Below are 20192 nucleotides of genomic sequence, written 5' to 3' on the forward strand. Positions count from 1 at the left end.
TGCGCATGCGCAGACCGGTTCTGGCGTACGCCAAGAGTGCCGACGCTGAGCGCGTACGCCCACGAAGTGTCGTTGGAGTTGGGGCTTACTTCAATCAACCAAATTATCAGGCAGGCTTTCATAAAGGATACTCGAAAATAGACCATATTTACACTATCAAACAGGTGATAGAGAAATGCGTAGAGTATAATCGACCCCTATATAGAGGTGTTTCATCTAAGGTTTACCAGAATTTTAAAAAATAAACTTTTCAGTTAGAAGAGCGCTTTTTTCGGCATAGCATTTTCAGCGGTGTAGTACCTCAGAATACAGATAAGTTGTGCTAAGAGTAGGCTGGTTAACTAATACAGTATAGTTAAATTTTTAACTATTACTGTTAGGTTCCTTAAACATTAACAGGCGTGTAGCCCACTGCATGTAATATCCATATCAATTTTTTTGAATTCCGAAAAGTTGGTTACCGTCGGCGCTGTGGCCCATCAAATTTTGGCTAGATCGCGCCAAAGCACATGCGCATTTGAGAAGCCTGCAGGCAAAGCAACTACTCCGGTTGATGTAGCTTTCCAAAATAACCTAAATTTGTTAGGTAACAGCGCCGAGCGTAACCGTGTTTTCGAAATTCCAAAAACTGATATTGATATCAATTACGGTGGGCTAGAGGCCTCTCAATAATTAAGGAGTCTAACAGTAATAGTTAAAAAGTTAACCATTCAGTAATAATAACCACCCTGCTACTTAGCGCTTAGCTTTATTCTGATGTACTACACCGCTGACAATGTGGTGCCGAAAAAATCGCTCTTATACGTCAAAATGACTGTTTTTAAAAATTATTCAAATTATTAGCTGAAACACCCTTCGTTTCGTTTCCCGCATCTTCGGAATGAATTTTTTCTTGCATTGCCATCTGGAAATTATTGTGACTACTTTAGCGATCAATAACGCTGGGTTTCGTTGCCGATGAGCAGTATAATGGCTTCGCAACAAGGTACTAGCGTGTGGCGTTTCACGTCCCGAAGCGACACATGAGCTATGGGAGAAGCTGTAGTGGAAGACTGCGGATTAATGCATACCACCTGGGGATGTGTAGCATGCACTGACATCATACAACACACGGGCGTGATTGCAATTCGTCTCTATAAAAATACGGCTGCCACAATCGGTATCAAACCCCGAGCTTGGGATCAGTGGCCAAACGCCAAAGCGACTGAGCCTCTGCTAATCGAAGGAAAGGGAAACAGGGAGGTTACCGCATGATTCCAGGGATACTGCTCGAATAAGTAGTTGTTCGCGTTGTTGTGGATAAATTAGTGGCCCTACAAATGGCCGAGAATGACCTCTCGATGGAAGCGCACAAGGTGCGTCTTGCCGTGTTGCGATGCCGGAGCTGGATGAGGCCGGGCAGCAGTAACAGTGCAGCGTATTGGTGCGTGCTTGCGCTGTGCTTGCAGAGTTGAATTCTCTGGGCTAGTCTGCATTTAGTGCCGAAGGTTGCAAAGTAGTCTGCAAAGGAGGAGTAATGGTGCATATGGGCTACGTGCCACTGCGTAGCACAGAGCGCCGAATGATGGTGAGATCAGATATCACGAGTTTTCGTGCCACGTGAACGTCGAGGAGTACAAAAAGACGTCATTTTCTGTCTATGTCTCTTGCAGTGGATAATTAGAATGCCCTCGTGATTTGCCACTAACATCTGCAGCGCAAATTATAACGCATCATGGATTTAGCGCACCCTGATGTATTGTTCTTCATGTTCAATTTTGTGTTGTTACTATTTTCCATGTTCTTCGATTTGACACACTTTGCCGTTATGGTTATTTTTATTATATTGTTACTATATTTTAGGTGTCGTAAATGCCTGCATCGAGTACATTCGAGTTTTGCGGCATATTTTTGTGCAATATCATGCAATGCAAAACTGGCCGGCTCGCAAGCTTGACAAACTTCGACGGCAAAACCTGAAATGAAGAGGCTCGAGATTACTACCTTCAGGTGTGACAGATGTATTGAGTTCGACATAATCATTATTAAATGGACAGACGCTGAGGATGAATGGAATTAGGAGTGTATGGCTAGATTACCGGGTTCTAGTGGCAATGGCCCGAAAGAGGCAGAAAACATATTTTTACTTAGAAAGAAAACTGAACTTTTCTTCAGCGTTCTTTTACAATGTTCACAGAATGAGAATGATATGACGAAGGAAAAAGTCAAGAAGGCAACAAACGGGACCAGTAAGGCCAGATCAATTTATTGTAGTTAAATCTGCATGCAGTATTTTTAATTTTTTTTTTTTGGAACACCATCAGCCATATTCTTTTTGACTGAGTTAAAAGAAAAGAGGCCATTGAACTTCTCATTACAACAACGAAATTGGACATCGGACATAGCAATATGTGATTTGCTAACAAATAAACCAGACGTCAAATATTTTACTTGATATTTGTAAAATATTAGCAATAATGAGAACCAACGAAGTTTCTCCATGTTAAGGACGGCAATCGAGGTCCCGTGACGATATTTTCTTTTCAGTGAAAGTTTTATGTGATTGGAAATGTGTCGAAACGAAGGGATAGAACTTAGTTTGCACAGTGCGTTGTACTTGTTTTCTACACCACAAAAGGTTGAAATCCCGTGTTTAAAGATTTCGAAAAAGTGCAAGTTTAGGGGCATGTGGCACGAAGTAAAATTTGGAACTTTTCGATTTGAATCACGGAAAAACTTTCTTTGATGCTGGAATATCACTCGAAAAAATATCAATCACTGCTGCGTTCCAAACGAAAGCGGACTTTCAGATCATTACTGTAGAAAATGTAACGAAGATTTCGCAGTGAAACTTTTCCTCAATATTATTAGATCCTTTCTGTTAATGTCGGGGTAACATTCTATTCCTTGATGAGTAAGATATATTTTAGTTAAGTCCTGAAATCCTCCGAATTCAAAAAGGGTAAAAAATGGCCAAATTTGATTCGCAAAAATATTTCCCTCAGTTTGCTTTAAAATTTCCCCAAAAGTCATTTGCTACCTCTTAACTGTGGAGCAACATTGAAGTGTTGGATTATTTATTTTTGAAACTGAAAAACCAGTCCACACCAGAGACCATATCTTTTCATTTCCTACTACTAGATACCGTCAGTTAAAAAGTAACCACCACGAATTCGACTTCGCGCAGACCGCATGTGGCTGCAACTAGTTAGCACAATAGCTTTAAAGCTTGCTTTATCTTATTATTCCCTTTTGTACTATAATTGCGCAACTTCGTGTAGTCTCTGTTGGCGTGGTTAATGCCTGCAAATAAAATGTACCGCGTACTCCTTTACACAAAAATTTCAATGTTTCTTGGTTGTTCATTTAATGGCATATTTTTATATGCCTGTGTTTTTCTTGTTTAATTTGAATTTTATGTCACCGCTCACTGCCCACACAAATAAAATATTTGTTTAGGACGGCAAATTATTCGAATGTCAATCAAAATACCTCGATGTGAAAAGACATTTTTAACTGGTCAGCCATTTAGGCTGGGACACAGGGAGGAGTACTCTCAGAAATAGTAGCTATTTCTTTTACGAGTCCTTTTACAGAGGAGGTTGTTTGGCAACGCACATTAGGCCAATAAAGCTCCCGTGTGTTATGTATACAGTGGTACTGTCCTACAAAGCAGAGTAAGTCGAAAAAATGTATCCTGCCGTGAGGTAATTATTTCCAAGTCAATCTCTTTGACAAACATGTCATATACAGAGCGCGAACGATCATCTGGGATTAAAAAAGCTCGTTCAGTAGCGTGACTCCGACTCTGCTAACTATATTACGAAATAAAGGGCAACCTTTCATGCTACTATACCCAAAGCAAATGGCCCCGCTCAAGACCGCAAACTAGTACAGAACTGCTTCCACTCCAAAAGAGGAGCATAGGCCGCATTAGATGTGCCATCTGCAATAGGATTAACACATTTACGTGCACTGCATCTGGTTATCTCGCTCTTTTTTGCTGTTTCGCACTCAACCGCCCTTCCTGGAAGTCTGTTAACAGACTGCGCGGAAGATCCCGAATTGTGATATCGTTTAGATTTCCTTCCAGTGCGCTTACGAAGACACCGCCTTTTCTGTGTCCTCATTTCCAAGAGAGGGAAAGTTGTCTACTGCTTTTTAACTATATAGCGCGCCATCGCCGCTGCAAGCACTTATGTTTTTCCCTGCGGCCAAAAACACCGGCTTTGTAACTTGACATCCTTTGTGCTGGAGCCCGTGAAACTCATTGTTGCTCCTAATGTAAAGAGGAGTCCTGTTACTGGTACAAATTGCCTTGGCATATATATATGGACGCATTTTCGTAAAGGTGTATTTTGGTTTGAACGGAAACGGGCACTCATGCGCGGACTTGCGGCTCATGTCGTCGGAGTTAATGACTGATCTACAAGTCGAGTTGCTTGACGCGGCAACGCTCCTAAAAACAATAACATTTTTTTTTTTGGGGGGGGGGGGGGGGGAGCAAAGATACACTTTTGCCGTATTTGGTAACCCAAGAGTTGAATACTCGAGAAAGTGATATTGCAAAGGAAAGATTTCTTCTAGCTCTGCTGCCCCTTATGCATAGATCTTGCCTCTATAAAACATGTGCAGTTTTTGGGAGGTTTCCGTTAAATTTCTTCGAAGTTATTTTCCTAACAAGAGGTATTCACCCATCTCATTCGACTCCAAAGTGTCCGTTACCTCCTCGCACGCACTACTGACTTAAAATTCTGCTTTGATGAAATTTATTACTCTTCGGCAATGCTGGCACTTACCGAGGACTCAACTGCTGAGAATGTTCATCTTCCTGGCATTAGAAAGCACAACTATACAATTTCGCTTATGTTTGTTCTCAGTACCATTTAAAGCGGCTGTGCTGTATCAAAATGATGCGAAAGGTTTCATCATACCGCTGTATAATTCTGATCATTAAGCAAAGCTGCCTTGAAGTAACCTAGAAGTGCTTCAGAATTTTAGCTCGCCTTAGCCAGACCTGCCGAAGTCGCAAAGAAGAAACATTGCTCATTGTTTTGTTTAACAACGAAGCTAACCAGGAAATACATGCTTGGAAGGTATTTTGTGAGATCTTGCGTGTATTTTATTTACGTTTATTTCTTTGCGTCGACGCATAAGCCCATCATGCATAAAAATTTAATTGAAAACAATTAACGGTGATAGGTTCTCAATTAGCGTGCTTATCTCAAGCAGCTACATAAAATTTATGATCACTGTTTATCACCTTTCTATGCAATACAAAATCCTTTAACCTGTTTGCATGCAAATGGCACAAAACCGGCTTAAAATGTAGATAACGGCCACTGAGCGCCAGTGCAAAGAAGACTAATACATATTTAACGGGCTTTGTCAGCAAATCGGTGATAACATGATGATAAAAGAGTATTAATTTGAAGGATTTTGAAACTGAAGTACAGTTAAAGTATCAGCGCAAATGAGAATGTGCGTACCCAAGAAGGATAAGATCAAAGATGTAATTAGCGAATAACTGCAAAAGGACTAAATAGTACTTTTCATTTTTAAACTGATGCATTTTGATAGAGCGCCTGTATTACCATACATAACATTTCGCAGGGTAACTTTTGGCGCATTTCCTGGTGGCCTAAAAACTAACAAGGTTACTTCTGATGAAAATAGGTGGTGCATAGGAAGCGTCAAACTACCAACTTATTTGCACGTTACTTTTTGAGTAAAGTAATCAAAACAGTATTTGCAGGTCGCCTAGCGGACTGCCTACATTTAGCTTATTGTCACTGCATTAACACAAATTTTCTTCAGGCAACTCAACGGAATTAAAACTACTACGCTTCACTAAAACTGGCGTTGACAAACTGCCGCCAGAAGTTTTCGGCATTGACGGTAATAATTATGGGTCCCTCTTTTTTTGAAGCATCTGTCACCATCACCGAACACCCCAGACAAAAGACAACATAGTACCAAGCAGAAATAACACCCGGAAGAAAACTGCGTGAGCGCAGCTTCGAAAGCTCTTTGTAGTCATGTTCGGCAAATTTACAACTTTATATTTCGGGTATTTGGACAGCGGGCTGCGTAGCTTTTTCTTTAGTGTACCTGTATGGTGGCTGCTGACGCTTGGACGCTTTTTTGTATATCTGGCATTTGGACTTTGGTCTTATATCTTTGGTTTAATGGGTAGCTGAAAACAACACTATTCAATGTTTTTCCTTAGTAGAATTTTATTCTGTACCCCTTATTGGGTACGTTCATCTTCGACTGGCAGCAAAAGAGGCACTTATTACTTAGAAAATGGCGGTTAAAAATTTTGCGCCACTTGATTCAAACTTTTGACGCTTTCACCGAACAGTACTCCGCGATGACCATTTTAAAACGAATATTGATGTAGGCTAGCTTCTAGATCCGCGCCCAAAAAATTTTCAGACGATCAGTACGGTTCGTGCGGTAGAGTATGCGTTAGCATTAGTGTTCCCCGTGACGGGGATGTCTGGCATAGTCTAGTCCATGCAGTCCATCAGTGACCGTGCGACATGCTGCACCCCTTCTCCACTCGCCCGATCAAATCCAGCAATCACCGTGTGACAAGCAGTAACCCCTCGCCACACTCCACATACTGTTGACTATGACTGGCGACCACGGCTTCCCTCTCACCGCCCTTCGCTTTTCCCTACTCGCCCTTCCCTCTCCACTTCTCCTTCTACTCTCCTTGCTGACGCTGATGCTGCAGATTGCCAGCAGATGCCCCTTTCCTATTGCGGAAACAACTACGCAATGGCGAAAAGCGCCATTCGTCGAATACTCCCGCACGAACGGGATGAACAGAGAAAAGAATGTCGCAAACGGTTTCTTTTTTCAATCTGCGGTATTCTTTTACAGTCTGCTCTATTAAACATTCTAGCAACTTTTGCGGTTGGTGTCCGTACTGAACGCTGTTAGTTTTGCTACTCTAGTGGCATTCTGTTTAGACAGAATTTTGAGCTACTACGCGAGTTATGCATACGGATATAAGATAACGGCAGCTGGCTGTGCTCTCGAGCACGGACTCAGTACTAAAGGGTGCGCTTTGTTTCATGCTGAAGGTGAGTCGTACCGGATCAACTACCTATTCTACTAGACAACTTATTCATGTTTTAATTGCATCAAATATTTTCCGCCTGTTTTATTCCGCGCTGTGAGCCCACCCAAATATTCTGTGAAATATTTGGGGAGAAAAAGTGCGTTCATTAAGCGAGTAAATACTGTAACGCCATCGACTGATGAATTGATACTGAATCTGTTCAGGGAGCGTAGAAGGACAATGGCGGAGCACTACATGCTCATGGGATACACTGTGAACAGCGATTTGTTCTGTGACTAGCTCGAAGACCACCTGAGCCGTGCAGTCAAGTTAAATCACCCCGGCTTTCTGAGTTCTGATGTGCTGCTGCAGCACAATAATGCACAGCTTGTGTAACTACGGCGAAAGTCACAATTCTCCTCCTGGAGGTTTTGCCGAACTCAGCCTATACGCTTGACCTAGCGCCTAGGGCTGACAACACTTTCGGCAAGGTAAGTTGTTGGGCGAGTTCGTTCCGATATTTTATGACTACAGCGCAAAGAACGGGACAAGAAGAAGGACACAGGCAGGTACACAACACAGCGCTGTGTTGTGTCCTTGCCTGTGTCCTTCTTGTCCCGTTCGTTGCGCTGCAGTCATGGAACACTTTCGGGCCCCTTAAAATTCGCTAGGCGAAAACGAGTTCAGCACGCAGCATGAGATGTAAGAAGCGGCGTACTCGTGGCCGCAGGCTCTAGTTCAGTAACTACCTTATTTCGGAATCAAGCCATCGGTGAAGTGGTGGCGGGCCTGCATTTAACGCACCAGAAGTGTGTCATGTTTAAAAATAAGGAAATATTTTTGGCCTTACCAGGCATTTATTTGAAGCAAAAAATATATAAGCACAGTTTTTTCCTGCTATTTTCCTGCTATTCAAAAAGCCGTTTCTGCAATCACCTTAGCAATCGATGTAGTTCGATGTCCAGAAATTAGAATTATTCACATCTCGTACATCTCGTGTTCACATCTCGTGTTACAGTTTTTTACTAATGCAATGCTTTCAACAAAATTGTGTGCGTGCCTGTTGAAAAATGACAGTTGATGTTTCGCGAAGCGTAACTATTTCGCTTAGTTTAGAGGTACGCAGAGTACTTGGGCGGGGAAATAACTTATACAATATAATTTAGAATTTGTCAACGGTGCATTTATTATCAGCAGTGAATGCGAAGAGTAATTACGATGCGGTTGAAAGTTGAAATTTTTAAATAGAAACAGGTTTCTGAATGACTGCTGCGATTGATTCTGCAACTGGTCAAGATTTTTTCTCCAAAATTTCATTCTCGTCTCACGAGCAGAACGCGAGAAATTAAAGTTCGTTGAAGCGTACGGAGGACGGCCTCTCGAAAACTGCTCGACCAGAACTCATGTGTGAGTGTGTGGCGGGTTTTTTGGCTCCTGAAGCATTTGCATCGAAAATCTGTGAACTAAAATCAGGCACCAGGTATTATATAACGTTTCCGAAGGTAATATTCACAACGTGAAAATATAATCCTTTTCTAGCAAATCTTGAACGAAAAACTATTTCATAACAAATTTTGAAACTTTTTTGAAGATAGAAGTTCATAAAATGAAATTGCGCCGTGTCGAAACTTTGAGTCCAGCTTTTAAATTCGCGCTTTGGAACATTACCGTCCATCTAGAAAGACTGTCATTCAGTAAAGTGCAATGAAAACATTATTTAAACGCATTTTCAGGATCAAAATTCTGCAGAAAACTAGTCCATCGTCCTGTCTAGCATAATGCTCGTAGTTTTCTACCTAAGAAAATGATGTTGTGAAGTGTAGTCACACCGCAAAATAAACAGGCATATAAAAAAATGCATCTAGTTGCGATAAATTCACAGCATCTTATATTATAGAATACTGGCGGCCTTTCACATAAAAATGAGAAGATACCTGTTGTACTCGTTCGCTCGCTTTTGGATAGGTAACCTCACTTTCGCACTTCGGAAATCTAAAGTTCCTTTGAAACTTCTGAAAGTAACGAATTTTTCCAGATGTTTATTGTTGCTAGAAAATAAGGCCTTCACAATTTCACTCATATTCGAAAAATGGGGGAAATTTTTACAATTTAGCACCACCTCCCCCTTAAATGGCGTGCGGCCGACAGCCTTAATTCTTCTTGGCCAACGATTGCTAAGTGTGTCCGTCACTACAACTGCCACCTAGTTTCTTTTGCCGGCGATATACCTTTGCTTTCATAGCAACTGTCTACCTTCCAGACGATGTTTGGTCACTGCCCTACGAAAAAGTCACTCTTGTTTGCGCGATCTACGAAGAGATAGCCGGCGTCCGTTTCGAAACTATGTTGGTTGTGGTAATGAAGGTGTGCATGAATTGTGGTGTCGTCTTTCATCGTTACAGCAGTCAGTGATGTGGTCTTCAGTTACGCTCACCTTTGTTCACGTTTCTACGCTTGAACTAGTGCAAGAAAAATCACGAAAGAAGAAAACAGGACACTGAATGATGTGTGACACATTTGGGGAGAACAAAAATTTAAAGAATAGTGTGGATTGCTGCGCGACTTGGTTATTCATGTTCCAGCAAAAAATCATGCTCTGCTCTCTTTCTAGTGCTGAGCGGAAGAACTTGAGCTTTTGGACGCAAACGAGGCAGAAACGACGACAGGTCACGCTGCAGCAACACTTGCAATGTTTTTAACTTTGTTAGGTTTGAAATGTTGAAGCTGCTGTGCTCAAAAGCGCTTCAGCTAACGCTCATGCTATTACTAGTATCATGCTGAACAATAATCCGCCATGTGTCTCCCGGGGAGGTGCGCCTCTATCGTAAGAGCGAAAGCGTTTTGAGCCTAAAACCATTACCCGGCACGTGGATTTTGGCTGCGAAGTCTTCCTGCCGATAGAGAAACTTCCAGATCAAAGATAAAATACAAACTGTGAGGAAGTGTCGCGGAACCACCGGCGTTATCACACCGAAAAACTGCGGGCGGCTGTTCCCCCGGTCGTCCGAACCCCTTCGCGTCGCCGGCGGTTATCAAACGCTCACGTTCAACTCGTTCCCGCGCCAACCTCCGGTTTCTTCCTCGGCCGTTCTCACCGGCGATAAAAGCGCAGAGTAAAAGGGGAAATCCCCCTCCGCAGTCCCGTAAATACCTCGGACCCCAGTGGCGCGATTCCAATGTCAGCCAGGAATAGCGTGTCGGTCAAGGTGCGATAGCCGCGAGGTGACCTACATACGCTTCCTCATGGCGCTTTTTCCGCCGCCGGCGCTTCCGCGGTGCAGTACTCGCCCATCGGGCCCCGGCCGTCCACTCCGCCGTGCGAAGAACGCTTCCGGTTCCAGCGCCGTGGGCGCCGGCGGATCCTGCGCTGGAGCCAGCCGCATCCAAGCCGCTCAATTTGGTGCCCCGCTTGAACCGAGGGCCAGGAACGCAACCCAGCGCGTTGCGGGCATACAGCCACATTAACTGCACGCAATCAGTGGCAGGTCCGAAAGTAGCGCCAGCCAAGAACCAATTACCTGCTCTAGCGAAGCGCCATCCGTACTATTCGCCCACGAAAGTTCCACACGAAACGACGCAGAGCAATTATCGACGCAGAAACGAGTGTTCTGAGTGGGTGGTGCTCCCAGTGCATCAATTTGCCGAGTGCTAGAACTGTTTCTGGGAGAGTACGAGTGAGTGGGTAACACGCGGACGGTTCTTTGGTTCTTTTACTGAATATCCACCAAGTGTGTACAGATGTTTTTCAGTGGTTCAGACTACACTAACATAAGCCGCAGCTTTCGTGCCGAAAACAGTGATGAGTAGAAGCGCGTAAAGACTGCGCTAGTAAGACATTGGGACCGATGTACACGTTTACAGGTCCTCGAGACAGCCGAACCACTTCTTGATAAGCAGTGATAACCAGCGCATGCTGCCTAATGCAAGATGACTGTGTAGGTCGCTTACTTTAGCTCTCTGGTGAGACGAAACAAGTGTAAAAATCCGAGGAAGCCCGAAGGCCTTACTGTCTCGCTGATCATGCGTTTACCGCATTGTGCAGAATGACGCAACACTAAGTCGATATTGAGTGGGGCAGAACTCCGTGAATTGTTAGAATGAGACTGCGAGATGAATCAGGTAAAACGTTTGGATATGCGTCGTCAGGTTCACCCAAGGAAGGCCTCTCTGCTCCTGTACTTTCAAGCAGATGGCGACATTCATAGCATTATTCAGTACTTATTTATCACCTGATTTTTAATATTTTCTAGCAATTTTAAACACGCATATGATGGAGGACATATTGAAAACAAGCAGCACAAGACCAGCTTTGCCACTGCTCCCCTCCCCACTATTGTCCAGCGAAATGTTGCTGAGGACAATCTCTTGGCGCAGATTTCAACGTTGGCTAGAAAAATGCGACGATTTTAAAAGAGCAAAAAGGACACTAAAGAAAAGTACTTGTATTGCACAGAGTAACCTAAAAGAATGCTAAACCTTGTATGTGCTCCAACACAGCATAGACAGACTCCTTCAAAATTATCATAGGGCACTAAAGCAACTCAATTGTATTTCATTTACATGTACCTCATAAATTGAAGCTTGTTATTAGTAAGTTGTGCTTGAGTGAACCATATGTTAGTGCCTACGACCCCTCGCGGTATGATCAGTCTAATTTGCGTGGAAAATACCCAAATCTGTAATAGCGGTTGATTTTCTAGATTTGTTGTCATCGAGAAGCCATTTGACCTACGCCATAAGAAACGTAGCTAACACTCGCTTTGATAATACGCAACGAAACACTAATAGGGCAAGCCGCCGCAGGTGGCTCAGTGGCTATGGTGCTCGGCTGCTGGCCCGAAAGACGCGGGTTCGATCCCGGTCGCGGCGGCTGAGTTGCTTTGGAGGAGAAATTCGAGGCCCGTGTACTGTGCGATGTCAGTGCACGTAAAAGAACCCCAGGTGGTCGAAATTTCCGGAGCCCTCCACTACGGCGTCTCTCATAGCCTTAGTCGCTTTGGGACGTTAAACCCCATAAAACCAAACCAAACTAATAGGGCAAGAATGTAACGTGAATCTCTTCTGTTTAATCGACCGTAGCAGACTTCTTTTATTCACGTCTCTTTAATATACCTTGGCAGACTTCCTTCATTACTAGACACTTGCGAATTTTTCGCTTTGCTAGCATCGGTTTATTGCTGGCAGTAATCCGTAAGGCACAAAAACAGTTTGTGGTTAAGAAATGCGTAGCTCTTTTTCTAAAAAGAGGCGGAATATAGATTGCCTTTCTTAAATATGAGGAAAAAGTACTGAGACAACTTCCTTTTAGTTATGTATTGTAAATTTTTGCGTACTTACGTCCAACATTCTTGGACAAAAAGTTTGAATATTTGAAAATTGTAAGGTACTGCTATGGAAATATGAAGGTAATGGTCCAACTCCAAGCTCGAAATTTCTTCTCGCCCCTGTGGACGAGTTGGACGGGTGCCAGAGGGCGGAAGAGGGACGGCGCAGAAACCGAAATTTGTAAATTTTGCGACCACGTGGCAACATTAGATCACATAATTTGGAGATGCGTTCGTGCCCCAGGGCACAACGCGAATAAAAATAGCGATGAATGGGAGACCACGTTAAGAAGCTCCGACGAAAAAACGCAGCGCTTCGCCGTCCGCCTGGCGGCCGAGGCTGAAGACCTCTTGTCCTAGACGGGATCGGATGTCCTCCGGCCGCGGTGCGACAGACTGCCTCCCCGGACGCCTGCGTGCGGACCCGGAGGTGGCTGCCGCGCCGTATTCGGCGGAAATAAATGTTCTTCCTCCTCCTCCTCCCGATATGTAGGAAAACGTTTCCTTTAAAGTTTCTTCACCGCTCGCATCGAGCAGTTAGGACTGCCATAGAAAACCAATGGGGAACGCTTTTGATGATAGCAGAAACGTTAATAGAAAAAAAAATGCATGCCTGCCGTTGGTAATTCTGCGGACATATTGATTGCTATAGGGAAATCTTATAATATATTAAAAAACTGCGCTCAAACTCTTTCCCGTACAAAAGTGCTTCTGCCTAGAATTGTTTGGCATGTCAATTTTTATTAACTGAAGCATACTTATGAAGCTGGGACAGAATGTCGGTACAGCCAAACCTCTGCTTATTTTCGAGAGAACACATAAGCGATACAACTTTGTATAATGTATTCCATATCACGGTTAGCGCAAGTTGCACAAAAGAGCGTCAGAAATGCACCCCGTCTCTTCCACTATCGCGTGGTCACAGATGTCACTTGGACGAGAGCGCTGTCTGAGCGGCTAGCACTCTCCTCATGGCTGAGGCCTTGTGGCAAAGAGGGATGTGCAGAAATTAGTTACGGCATGTTATTATAAGAAAGGCACTGTTCGCCTCTGGAAACTTCCTTCACAAAGATATTTCTAAAAAAAACCAGGAAAACATTCCTTTTTTGGCAGCCGAAGTCATGACAGATGGCTGAAATGAAACCCTGTGGCAGCTGCGACTTTACATAATATGCAGCCATACATAGGCTAAAAGGAATGTCACCTTTTGATGACAACCTATGGCTGCAATATACAATGGGCGCGTTTTTTACGAGTTTCTTAGTTTTTAAAAAAATTCAACAGAAGTAAATTGTGTTTTAAGAGAAAAGGGTAACAATTACATGTGTGTTAATTGTTCTGGAATTCTGGTTTCTTCCAGTTGTTTTACTGTGATGATAATACCCCTCCATCCACACTTTGCGGCAAAATTAAACACCTTCAACAGGCAAAAAAAGGCTCCAGCAGTTTCACTACATGCAATTACAAAATATTTCCCAACTAAGAAGTGCTGTTTTCGTTCCAAAAATGTTCATCTGTTTGCAATATCCCCAGCGCTCGTAGAATTCCAGCGTCAGTTTTACACGGGCCGGGCACCTGCATCTGCTGTAACACTGGAAACACTCTTTAAGGATCAAAGTTGACATTTCCAAAGCAAAACTCTAAAGGAACATATGCCGGCAGGAGGGGCGCTTAACTTTCGACGGAAACTGGTTGAAGTTATCTGAAAGTTAACCTTTGCTTTAACTTACATTCTATTACTCGAACAACGTTAAAGGAGCATAAAATGGATTGCGTAAGAAACAAATGCGCGAAACACTCTGAATTCAACTTGCCACCTGGAAGCAAGTTTCTACTGCGTAGTCCGGCAATCTCCAGTGGCAAAGTGCAGCTGAGGATGGCTGTTTCCGGTCAGAAGTCTCATCTAATTTGAGTGTGCTAAAAGATACTTGTCAAAGCGACGAGAAATATTGACGCAATATCCAAAAACAGTCTTTAAGCATACAGTGTCTATTTACACCATCCTAGCCGCGTACCTTAGGCCATTCCTTTAAACACATTAAATAGGGGGCTCACACGCCGTAACGAATCTCTTTAGCGCTTCATTTACGAACTACATTGCAATACACCCAAAAAATTAGATTTCACGATTCCGTATGCACTTAGTTCACAAGTAGCATATAAAAGAATGAATTCAATTAATTGTAATCATCATCATCATCATCAGCCTGACTACACCCACTGCAGGGCAAAGGCCTCTCCCATGTCTCTCCACATGGGAAAGGCCTTTGCCCTCTCCCATGTGTAATTGTAATATCTCTTATTAAAAAAAGGTATTCTGATTCCTCATCTGCACAAGATTTGTGAAAATTATGTTCACATCATGTCTTCCTGGTGAGCTGCGGAGCGGACAATTTACGGCACCACAGAAGCTCAAGATTTCTGAACGGTGAGACAAACTGCAGTTATAACTATTCTCATGAAGTGATAACTCTAGGGATTCAGCAGTGCCAGGAATGGCACGCAAAACGGCGGGAGAATGAACTATATGGGATGAAAACAACTGGCCAAGACAATACAAGCCGTGACGAAATGTGTATGCTGTGTATTCAGCACTGGTACCACGACAGCAACCGCTCGTTTAGAGCATACTATATAAAAGCTCTCTGACTCGCATTTGGTAAGGTTATCCGAGCAAATCAACACTGCTCCTTTGCTACTCGGCATTTTTTTGCAGTGCGACAGCAGTAGCCCTGGAACTTAGCAAAAATACTGGTGTTCTCTGCGTGAAGTCTCGGAGAGTGAAGCCGCAGTGCGTGAAGTCTCGGAGAGTGAAGCCGCCCACACTACAGAATCACCACCCACCAGCCACCTCCCTGCTGAAACCTTCAGCTAGCGGGCTGTCCACCACCGCCCTCGGCCCACATCCGCACTCCAACTACACCCTTCAAAAGCGCCACCAACCTCTCACCTTAATCTCCAGAAAAATTCTGTCGCGCGTGTAAAGCTTCAGCTGAAGTAAAAGCATGCCTTACTGTAAGGCCATTAAAGTTAAAATGGAAGTTAAATGCAACTACGATAGCAGCTTTCTCGCCTCAGGTTCAGTAATCCTCTTGTTAACATTTTTAAAAAATATTTCCGCGAGTGAATTTCAGGAACTCAACTATTTATCCTTATAAATGGGATCATTCATCTGTTCTAGCTGCCTTCGCGCTCTCAGAATAGAAACATCAGAAAACAAGGGAAGCGGAAGTCTCGCAAAACGTAGTAGAGTTAATCTTGAGGCAGTGTTTTTCTCGTGAAAATGAGAGATTGCAGCTAATCGCTTATTGGAGTTGCAAAATAGCAACAGCATCTTTCTGAGATGAGCTTGCTTGAGCGGTTAAAAAACAAGGACGAATGAAGAGAAGACACGGCGAGCACTTCTCTTCCTTCGTCCTTGTTTTTTCGCACTGGTAACCGATCAAGCAAGTGAACCTAACAGCCCAGTGTGCAATTTTTACGGAAATGAGCTGCATGGCGGCTGCTGAAAGAAATAGAGCTAAACATACTTTGTCTCCATTACGTTCATACCGTTACAAATGGTTAAAAGAAAGCGACGCGCGAATTTCCGAATCATGAAAGGGTTTATACACTCCCACTATAGAAATCAACGTGTTTGTACGCAGATTAATCTGCGGCACGGTAACTCAAAAATGACTAAACATCATTCCTTAACAACGGCTTCATAGGCATGTCGGACTTGCCTGAGAGGTTTAGCAGCTCCTTAATAATATTCTTCCTGATTACCTGAGGAATTTCACAGCGCTGATTGATACTCAAGCCTAATATTGTGTAGCCGCATGCAAGCTTAACGTATAAAAGCTGACTTGGCTGAGCCACAAAGCCTGACGCCGGCCTGATCGATGTTGCGAAAAAAAAAACACCGCGGGAAAAGACAGCATGTGTAAAGGTGACCCGTGCAAACTCTTGTGCAAACTAAAGGGCCGCTGAGCCCGCATTCCATCACAGCTCTGTACAGTAGTGGAGAGGACTGAACGGTTGCCATTTTTGCTCAATAACGTGACTTCGGGGATTATATTGTATAATCGGCAAAAACTCGGTATAAAAATATTTTCTTTCTCTCCGCCACGAACAACGTCCACGAATAATGGGACGACAGTTGCCACTGAATCTGATGGCTCCAAAATGAATAATCCTATTTTCAACTTACTATAGAGATCTATCGGAAGTAAAGGAAGATCAGGAATAAAAGAAGCCTTTGTTCTGCGGAAATTGTATTTATGTTCGGGACGTTTTGTAGCCCTGTGGCAAAGCAGTCTTATGGGGTCACTTGTCACTTTCTTGGCAGGAAGGTTCATAAATTTCATAAAGAAAGCGTAGTATAAATAAAAACAGCCACAGTCAAACTCAGAACTGAGAAACGTACGCAAAGGTTGCAAGCATGACGCTATCAAGTCCCAATTTTCTTCTCTCTAGCAAAGCATTTTTTTCGCAATGCCTCCTTGCCCGAGAGAAGAAAGACACGCGGGATGAGAAAACAAACTCACCTGGGCACCCCCGATGGGCTCAGTGCTGCCAAACGTGCCCCGAATGAACGCTCTCACTGGCCTTGAGGAAGCGCGCGCGTTCTCACCGGCACAAACTGGTTTCGACGGAGAGGGAGAGTGCGCTAGGCTTATCCCGTTAGAACGTCCTCTCCCCACTGGAAACAACACCTTCTCCCAGCGATGCGCGTGTCAAGAAAACGGACGCGTGTTACAGCAATGCGTCATATGCGGAACATATGACGTCGTGAAGACCACTCAGGGCTGTTGTACCGAACAACATGGAAAACAAGGGGGGGAGAGAGCTGGGCGCGGCGAAAGAGAATACAAGAAGAGCACACGTGTCTTGCCGTTGCACTGACGGGTTACTCCTCCATTTACGAAGCGAAGCGCGCGGTGAGGACTTCCCTGTGCGCTTGTTTTGTCACACTTGTACGCCGCACGGAATGTACGACTGTCGTGAGGGGCGGAAAGCACGCACAATAAATCAACCAACTCGACGCTCACATAAACACCATGTGGCTATACCTTAACTAGCAGTAAAGGTGTGGGCTTCACCTTGGTTCCCCTAAACTAACCTTGGCGGTCGTCTACTCGGCCACACCTTGATCGGATGAGCTGACGAATGTGAGTGAAAGTGAGGCACCATTGTACCGAGGTTGGCATTAGGGAGCACGTAGATGAGTTTGGGCACCGGGCCTTTAAATATAGAAGCTGGGATTATCCATTTCAACTGCAAAGCTGTTCTTGGGTATTTTCATCCTGAACAGAAGCTCGAAATGCGAAATATCTTCCTCACGAAGCGTGTTTAAATGGTCCCGTCCATGGCAGCGCTGCCGTCCCTTTGCTGCAGACGTGGTGCGGCTAAACTCGAGCAGCCGCGGTGCCGTCAGCACGAACGAGCTTCCTGAACACTGTTATTCAATGAGATTCCCATACACTTCCTTCGGGGCTTCGCAAATGCGTTCTCATGAAATATTCATTTACACCACTTATAAACTTGCAGTTTCTTCGATGGCGTCGCACTTTGAAATAGGCATGGTTATCTGCAGTCGCTTAAAACTTATCAAGCACAATTTGATCCCAGCGAATAAACAACACTCTATTTTTCAAAACAAAAAGAAAACATTTATATTATTGGAAGTTGTCTTCCCGCACCATTTAGACCAGTTTACGCGGAACACACTCTGTACGCATGACTCGCGTGTCTGCGCGTCGCTTAAACATGTGGATTCTCGATATGACAGCGTGCAATTTGTGAACGGGCCGTAGGTCACGTCATATCTTTCTCTTGACTGTCAGCCTTCAAGCCGGCTTTGTCCTCTGGCTGATCGACTTTGCATGGTCGACGTTCGCAGTGGGCAGCTTTGGTAATTGAGAAGTGAGTGTTTGGCATTTCTAAAATCGCCTGCGTCGGCTGCTGGTTTGGTTTGGTTCATGGGGTTTAACGTCCCAAAGCGACTAGGCTATGAGAGACGCCGTAGTGAAGGGCTCCGGGAATTTGGACCACCTGGGGTTTTTTAACGTGCACTGACATCGCACAGTACACGGGCCTCTAGAATTTCTCCTCCAAAGAAATTCTAGCCGCCGCGGCCGGGATCGAACCCGCGTCTTTCGGGACAGCAGCCGAGCACCATAACTGCTGAGCCACCGCGGCGGCCGCGTCGGCTGCGATAGCACCATCCAACAAGACCTATTTCTCTGCATATAAATAGTGTTGGGGCTACACCTCATACCCATGCACCCGAACTCAGAAAAGCTTCTATACGAGTAATGCACCGATATTAATATATTTATCGCGCTCATTACAAAAGAATTTCGCTTAAGTATCCTACTACGGCATATTCTCAAGGAAATTAATAATAATAATAATAATAATACTTTATTTTTCCTCTTTTACAAAGGAAAGGAACAGCCACGAAAAAGCTGCTTCAGAGAGCAGCTTGACGGGGTGACTGCCCCCTTTAACTGCAATTACCTCATTCACAGATTGGCGGCGGCTCACGCACGTGAGACGTGGAATGCAAAAACTGGCGCAACCTCAGAGGGTCGCTCTAGACTATGAAGGCAGTCTGGGTACGCGCCAAAACTTTGCTACGCTCACTTTTCCAGAAAGCATGTCGCTAAAACAACTGCCACGGTTATGGCTTTCTCAGCACATTTCAGGCGGTCGCAATAAATGGATGACGGCTGCAAAGCAGGTGTGACCACGCCCGTTCCACTCGACGAGGAGCCGAGCAGCCAATGGACAGGAGGGTGGCATAGTCGGCGAAATTCCGGTCTGCGACGCGACTGAGCGTCAGCAGTCCAGACAGCGAGCCAAAATAAGAGCAGCATCGCGTGCTGTTATTTGGGCTGCCGCTATGGAGCTATGTGTGCCGAACGACGGACGCCGCAAACGACCCAGACTCGTTTTAGCGGTTTCGTTGCGCCGGATGTTTGAGCACCTAGTACACCTCTGGGAAAGGCAGCACTTAATGCAGGAGGTATTAGCCACTTCTCATGCGCAATTAAGTGCGTTTGAGATGCGCCTGCCTTTAAAGTGTTAGCGTCTGAAAAAGGTGCTGCCGTTGACCAGTTCACGACAGGCTCGTAGATTGCTTTCTGCATTCAAGAACATATTCTTTGTTATACTGTCAGCTTCAGTTAGCACTAGTCAGTGTGAGGCTTTCCCGTGTGTTGACTGGCTGCACGTGTGCATAGCTTGTATTTTTTTACCGCATTTTTTAAAACTTTTTTTCCTCAGTGATACTGCGTACCCTAACGATTGCCCGGTTGTTTACGCATACACGTTGTTCTCAGCTCCCAAGGTACAGAGTCTGCAGATGTGGGGCTCGTGGACCGTGCTGACCGAAACATAGTAAAGAGACGCTCACGGCGAAATGATGTTGCCACAGCAGGCGCTGCGCGAGTAACGGCTGCCTTCGACATTCTGTCTTCAGTGGCCAGCGTGATGCAGAAAGAGGCGCCGGCTGCGGCGCGGCGAGAGACAAACGGAGGACGAGCAAAGGAGGCACTTACCGTCATCGTCGAAGACGCGGCAACCACGCGACCGCTCCCCTCAGGAGAACCACACCAAAGGCGCCCACTTCCTCACCACGGTCGGCTCCATCTTCCGCCCCATGACGTCACGCGCCGATAGCCCACCCGCCCGAGCGCGCCGTTTATAGTATCGGCCGCCACGCGGTCTAGGAAGAAAATGCAGAGCAGCTCTTCCTGGATCGCGGTGTTTTACGCGACCGTCCGGTGCAGAATGGACGCGCACAATGAGCGCGCGCAGTGCACAGAAAA

General features: G+C 44.7%; 1 protein-coding gene across 2 annotated transcripts in view; it reads right to left on the reverse strand.

Annotated features, from left to right (window-relative positions):
• Positions 1-19973, reverse strand: part of LOC149355848 (nose resistant to fluoxetine protein 6-like) — a 116057-nt gene extending 96084 nt beyond the window's left edge. The window contains exon 1 of one of the 2 annotated variants that reach the window (XM_089584022.1): positions 19923-19973. The gene's annotated coding sequence lies outside the window, so the exon portion shown is untranslated. Of the gene's footprint in view, positions 1-16904; positions 16945-19922 lie in introns of those variants that run through there. The other variant, XM_089584021.1, reaches the window with a different exon arrangement.
• Between the last annotated feature and the right edge of the window lie 219 nt (positions 19974-20192).

The sequence above is a fragment of the Amblyomma mixtum genome, chromosome 3 (assembly GCF_055824585.1).
Source record: "Amblyomma mixtum isolate Tamu chromosome 3, ASM5582458v1, whole genome shotgun sequence".
Classification (NCBI taxonomy): Eukaryota; Metazoa; Arthropoda; class Arachnida; order Ixodida; family Ixodidae; genus Amblyomma; species Amblyomma mixtum.